Source organism: Oncorhynchus kisutch, linkage group LG13, assembly GCF_002021735.2.
Source record: "Oncorhynchus kisutch isolate 150728-3 linkage group LG13, Okis_V2, whole genome shotgun sequence".
NCBI lineage: Eukaryota > Metazoa > Chordata > Actinopteri > Salmoniformes > Salmonidae > Oncorhynchus > Oncorhynchus kisutch.
In genome coordinates, this window is record NC_034186.2 from 25,573,509 (window position 1) to 25,580,826 (window position 7,318).

At 45.9% G+C, this 7,318-nt stretch overlaps 1 non-coding gene across 1 annotated transcript; it reads right to left on the reverse strand.

Annotated features, from left to right (window-relative positions):
• Positions 1 to 2,320: 2,320 nt before the first annotated feature.
• On the reverse strand, positions 2,321 to 2,440 carry LOC116353203 (small nucleolar RNA SNORA26). Its single transcript, XR_004202571.1, has one exon. It is a non-coding gene; the product is annotated as a small nucleolar RNA SNORA26 (small nucleolar RNA).
• Between the last annotated feature and the right edge of the window lie 4,878 nt (positions 2,441 to 7,318).

Here is a 7,318-nt window from a genome sequence, read left to right on the forward strand (position 1 = left end):
ATATTACATCCGTCCTCACTTCTAGGGAATGGAACTACACAAAAGTACTTGCCCTATCCAGAATAGCCTACTCTCTCACTTTGACAGTTGGGGCTGCTATCCTTTCACCCTCCTCCATGGCTGTTAGCTAGCTCCGTACAAATACATTTGGCAGTGATAAATACATCAAGATTACTAGCTAATATTAAGTTAGGTAGCTGGTGACATTTAATTCACTTAGCTAGCTATCTATACTGTCACGCCTGCTCCCGCTCTGGCTCCCCAGCATTACGCACTCCCGCCAACATCCTTCCCCTCGTCACGCACAACAGCGATTATTGGACTCATTGATTGTCATATGTCCTTGTATTCCCGTGTGTTGACGCTGTTCCTGTCTTGTTCCATGTCTGTTCCGATTCAATGTTTGACTCCCTGTACCTGCTTCTCTACTCCAGCATCGGTCCTTACATATACAATATGTAAAGTTGGCTAGATAGCTAACTAGCCACGTTAGCAGCTCTTTTGAGTTAGCCTGCACTGTAGCTAGTTAGCTAATAATAGATAGTCGTTTTTTACATTTTAGAAATGTATTTACTTACTTGAATAGCTACTCCCAGCCATGTGGAAGATTGGAAACAAGGTTGTTTGTCACCAGAGTGTTTTAGAGCATATTACTATTTAACTATTTACCCATTTAATAACCAGACCTTTATACAAACTTGCTATGCTGAATTCTTGACGCACAATCCAACATGCTGCCATATGCTGCCAGTACGCCCACAAGCGAGCCACTCTGGAAGGCCTACGTGGTACGCAGCAATTTACTGTGTGTGCTAGTGAACACGAGTTGTAACTGCAAGGCACCCAACTGCAAGGCGCGACAGAGGTTGGTGAGTGGGGCCCACCTCCCTGTCATCCAGGACCTTTATACCAGGCAGTGCCAGAGGTTGGTGAGTGGGGCCCACCTCCCTTTCATCCAGGACCTTTATACCAGGCAGTGTCAGAAGTTGGTGAGTGGGGCCCACCTCCCTGTCATCCAGGACCTTTATACCAGGCAGTGTCAGAGGTTGGTGAGTGGGGCCCACCTCCCTGTCATCCAGGACCTTTATACCAGGCAGTGTCAGAGGAAGGCCAAAAATCAAAGTCAAATACTCCAGCCACCCAAGTCAGACTGTTCTCTCTTCTACCGCACCGCAAGCGGTACCAGTGCACCAAGTTTGGAACCAACAGGACGCTGAACAGTTTCTACCCCCAAGCTATAACAACGCTGCTAAATAGCTATGCGAATGGCTACACGGACTACCTGCAGTTACCCTTTTTTTCCGTACTCTCTTGCACTAACTCTATGCTCACACAGTTGTCACACACAGATACTTACACTGACACCCCAACACACAGGTTCACGCTCACCACATATGCTGCTGCTACTGCTCCACATACGATGCTGCTACAGCTGCCTATTATCTATTCTGTTGCCTAGTCACTTTACCCCTACCGATATGTACATACAGTTGAAGTCGGAAGTTTAAATACATTTAGGATGGAGTCTTTAAAACGTGTTCCTTGTTCAGAGGAGCAAGCCAACAACACAGCTAAAACAATAACTTCAAACTGAAGCTGGAAAGACTGAGAACCTTTTTTCCTTTACCATTTTTCAATTCACATTTCTTTGTCTATATCCCCAAAAATTATGCCAGCTGATTCATGATTTCGAATGGCTGAGAAACGCTGCCTGCCTCTCTCTCATGTCCCGACCACTACATGGAGATCGAATTTGAATATTGAAACTGTTGCAAATGTCAGACAGACAGTAAGGTTTATACAAAATATCTGCTGTTAAACTAAATGTCAGTCTAAAATAAATGTGAGATAATGTCTAGATGCTTTTTATAGTGGAGATCAAGTTTATAATTGACCTGCCTGGGCTGATGAGACAGTGGCTTGCGCAGTCAAATGGAACAGATTAAATAGGCATTTTAATGTCATAGATTTAGCGGAATTGTGTTCATTCCCCTAATTATTGTTCATGTATTTAACCCTCTGTTTCCCCCATGGTGTTGTGCGGGATTGTTTTATGTCATGTTTGGTAATGTTGGTGGCTGGTTATTTCGACGGGTGCTGTTTCTTGCCTGTGTGTAAAAGTTGATGTTTGTATTGTTTTACCTTGCACCATTCATTATTCTGAGTAAAGTTACGTTGCTCCCAATTCTCTGCTCTCCTGCGCCTGACTGCATACACCAGCTACACTCACCATTCTGACACCCACCTGTTGTATTATATACACAAAGACAATGTACCAGCATTGACTTATTAAGACAAAGCTAAATATGTCAAAATAATGGTTTATTTCTCCCGACAGGATCCGCAGAGAGGATTTGGTCTTCACCTCAGGTTTATGAGAGAACTGCCTTACCCCCCTCTATGTTAATCATTTAGGACATTTCAAGTCTTAAATGGGCGAAAAGGCATTACTTTTTGGGTTAAAAGAGATTCAAACTAGATACCTGTCTGGTGACATCAGTATATTCCAAGCATTAATTTCTCCAATCCAAAAACATCAGGGCATCTGTTTTAGAAAGAGGACAAAATTAAGATGTCTTAGCATAAATTCAATCATCAATGGTTGGTTCCTAGATCTGTTAAGATTGTCAAAGGGCAAAGTGCAGTAGTGCACATCCTTCACATCCATTTTAGGTGTGTTTGCTGTCCTACAGACGAGTCTGTTCCTCTCAACAGGTCCAGAGCCAGGGGTGGAGCGCCTGATCAAGGTTGAAGAGAGGGTTGCTCTGTCCCCCAGATATGGCCACTTGTGGAACAGGCACTAGTAGGGAAAGGGGGATACTTAGTCAGTTGTCCAACTGAATGTATTCCACTGAAAGGTGTCTTCCGCATTTAACCCATTTAACCCGCATCTAACCCTCTGAATCAGAGAGGTGTGGGGGGCTGCCTTAATCAGAGTGGGACTCAAGTCACTTGTCATGGCCATACTCACCTCACAAGGTCTTTCACATGACCACTTGCACAAGCCATCCTCTGTCCCTTTGCATTTGATATGTGCCTCAGTGAGTAGACAGAAAGCTGTCAGAACACATCTTGAACTTTTAAGCATCACTTAGGAAGACGTTCAGCTGCATGGCAAATATCAGATTGTGTTCCTCCTGACAGGATCTGCAGAGAGGATGTGGTCTTCACTACAGGTTTATAAATAACTGCTCTACCGCGTGTTCACTATTTATGACACATCAGGTCTTAAATGGGCAAAGAAGGTTCTTGTTGTGTTGTCAGCAATACCTACATCACATGAAATTGTATGACTTGACACCACTTGACTGTAAACCATGGGATTGGTTATGCCATACTGCTGAGCAAAATCAAATACTTGACATAGCAACCAGAACTTAGTCAATATCTCATGCGTACCTGGGCTGGGCCATAATTGACTAGTAACTGTACTGAATGAATGCACACTGACTTTGACAGGTCAAGGTCATTCTACTATGAGGTCAACCCATAGACATAGACTGTATAAATAAAGGGTCAACCAGCTGAATGCTTGCAACATTATAGCAGTTCACGTGTCGCGCACAGCACAGCTGGGGAAAATCTCTGATAAAAGGATCCAGCAGACAAGCATATCAAGACACCGCGGTAACCATTGACTGAAACATTTGCAGATATGGCCGTAACGATTAACGAAATCAAATATTTGCACAGTTCTGAACCTTCTTCTTTGACATTGGGTTGGCGAATCGCATCCAACTTTTAAGGTGCATACACCGCTACCTACTGTACAGGAGCGTAAGGCCAGTCTAGGCCTACCTACATTACATTCTCTTCATGAGTCCTGTTCCTTTAAGTGAAACAGATCCCTAAACTTCCCTCCACTCTCCTCCCCCCACTACATCACCCAAACCTCGTCACACAATCTCTCCCTATCAATGTCATACAGTTCACAGAATATCAAAACATGCTCCATTGTTTCCTCCACTAAACACTCAGCATACAGAGCTGTTTCATGTCTCTCTATCATCCTAAACCTGGCATTGAAACCTGAGTGCCCAAACCGTAGTCTACTACACACAATTTCCTCTCTCATACATCCCATACTCCCTGCCTCTTCCCTATCTGACTGGAGCGCGCAATAAAATTGCCTCCTCTTACTACTAGCATCCCACTCCCTTTGCCAAAGATAGAGCCCTGACACCCGGATCAAGGACTTGACTTCCCTGTCCCCAACAGGACCTGAATACCCCTTCTCTTCTCACAGCACTCTTAGCCACCACATCAGCCTTCTCATTACCCTCCACACCCACATGGACGGGAACCTAGCAAAAGCTTACCACCATTCCCGTCCTTTCCAGTCACATTAACAGCGCCATCATCTCCAAAAACAAGTCTCCCCTATCCGACCTGTCCGTCTTCACATTACTTAACACTGCAGCCCAATCAGAGCAGATCCCCACCGAGTGGTTTCACCTCCTACGCCCATCTCAAATCTATAATCATGGCCATCAACTCAGCCGCATACACTGACACATTATCATTTAACCGCTTACATACAAAATCTGGGATATACACCCCTGCCCCCACCCTACTGCTGACTGGATCCTTTGAACCATCTGTATATATCCTTAAAATCTCTCCGCACACCGTCTCAAGTCCTCACCCCATTCTTTCCTACCCTCAATCATATCCACATCTACACTTGGTTTCAGAAAAAGCCACACTATACACCTGCAATGCCTCAACAGGTGCCGTCCTGAAGGCATCCACACACAATCTCAGGGCCCTTGACTGTATCCTGTCCAGACGCTGTAGTAGCATTTTGGCTGTCGATCCATATACCCATATACCATATACCAACCCATAATCCTAAAATTACCTGATCAAGGCCTGATACATAAACAACAGTGTTTGTCTATCCGACCCCCAATCATATCCTGCCACCTCCCTCATGAGGTTCAGCACCTTCCTACACTTCATTTCAATATACTCAACATGTCTCTTCCATGTAAGCCTCTCATCTCACCTACCTAAACTCAGACACCCTACCTATTAAAAAAGCCAGCTGAGACCCTGTGTCTCTTTTTCAAGGGAGACCTGGCCATGGCAGCAAAAATCAATACATTACAGAATTAAAACATACAATACAACATGATTCAGCCTAAAAAAAAGCATTTACACTCCTCTATCAATATTTTAAATTCCTTCAGTGGCACTACGGGGTGCCTGAGGACATAGTCTCTGATCTGGGCCCCCAGTTCAGGTCCAGGGTCTGGAGAGCGCTCATGGAACGTCTGGGGGTCTCTGTCAGTCTTACTTCAGGTTTTCACCCCGAGAGTAACGGGCAGGTGGAGAGAGTAAATCAGGATGTGGGTAGGTTTCTGCGGTCATATTGCCATGACCGGCCGGGGGAGTGGGCGACATTCATCCCCTGGGCAGAGATGGCCCAAAACTCACTCCGCCACTCCTCCACTAACCTCTCTCCTTTCCAGTGCGTACTGGGGTATCAGCCGATTCTGGCACCGTGGCATCAGAGCCAGATTGAGGCTCCTGCGGTGGATGAATGGTTCAAGCGCTCAGAGGAGACCTGGGACTCCGCCCATGTGCACCTACAACCGGCCGTGAGGCTGCAAAAAGCAAGCGCCGACCGTCACCACAGCGAAGCCCCGGTGTTCGCACCGGTGGATAGGGTCTGGCTCTTGACCCGAAACCTGCCCCTCCGCCTGCCCTGCCGGAAGCTGGGTCCGCGGTTTGTGGGCCCATTCAAAGTCCTGAGGAGACTGAACGAGGTATGCTACAGGTTACATCTTCCCTTAGATTACTGTATTATACCCTCGTTCCATGTGTCTCATCAGAGGTTCCTCTGCCCCCTCTGGACATCGAGGGGGCCCCGGGGTATGCTGTTCGAGCCATCCTGGACTCGAGGCGTCTGGCGAGGGGCCTTCAGTACCTCATGGAGTGGGAGGGGTAAGGTCCAGAGGAGAGATGCTGGGTGCCGGTGGAGGACATCCTGGACCCTTTGTTGCTGCGGGATTTCCACCGTTCCATTTTCCATTTGTTCTGTCTTTGTCTTATCACACCTAGCTTCACTCACCAATCACTTGTTTATTATTTAACCCTCTGTTCCCCATGTTGTATTTATGAGTGATTGTTATTTGTTTTGTGGATTATTGTCAGGTGTTGCACTTTTGTTTTAGACCGTGTTTTTGGCACTGTTGTGTGTTATGTGCTGTCATTTGCTAACTGGTATTAAAGTGCGCCTGTTCATTATACTCCGCTCTCCTGCACTTGACTTCGCCTCCCAGGTCAGGGACAAAGTTGTGGAGAAGTACAGATCAGGGTTGGGTTATAAAAAAAATATTAGAAACTTAGAACATCCCATGGAGCACCATTAAATCGATTATTAAGAAATTGAAAGAATATGGCACCACAACAAACCTGCCAAGAGAGGGCCGCCCACCAAAACTCACAGAGCAGGCAAGGAGGGCATTAACTGGAGAGGCAACAAAGAGACCAAAGATAACCCTGAAGGAGCTGCAAAGCCCCACAGCAGAGGTTGGAGTATTTGTCCATAGGACCACTTTAAGCCGTACACTCCACAGAGCTGGGCTTTACGGAAGAGCAACCAGAAAAAAGCCATTGCTTAAAGAAAAAAATAAGCAAACACGTTTGATGTTCGCCAAAAGGCATGTGGGAGACTCCCCAAACATATGGAAGAAGGTACTCTGGTCAGATGAGACAAAAATTGAGCTTTTTGGTCATCAATGAAAACGCTATGTCTGGCCCAAACCCAACACCTCTCATCACCCCAAGAATTCTGTCCCCACAGTGAAGCATGGTGGTTGCAGCATCATGCTGTGGGGATGTTTTTCCATCGGCAGGGACTGGTAAACTGGGCAGAATTGAAGGAATGGTGGATGGCGCTAAATACAAGGCAATTCTTGAGGGAAAGCTGTTTCAGTCTTCCAGAGATTTGAGACTGGGACGGAGGTTCACCTTCCAGCAGGACAATGACACTAAGCATACTGCTTAGCTCACTCGAGTGGTATAAGGGGAAACATTGAAATGTCTTGGAATGGCCTAGTCAAAGCTCAGACCTCAATCCAATTGAGAATCTGTGGTATGACTTAAATATTACTGTACACCAGCGGAACCCATTCAACTTGAAGGAGCTGGAGCAGTTTTGTCTTGAAAAATGGGGAAAAATCCCAGTGGCTAGATGTACCAAGCTTATAGAGACATATCCCAAGATTTGTAGCTGTAATTGCTGCCAAAGGTGGCTCTACAAAGTATTGACGTTGGGGGGATGAATAGTTATGCACGCTCAAGTTTAGTT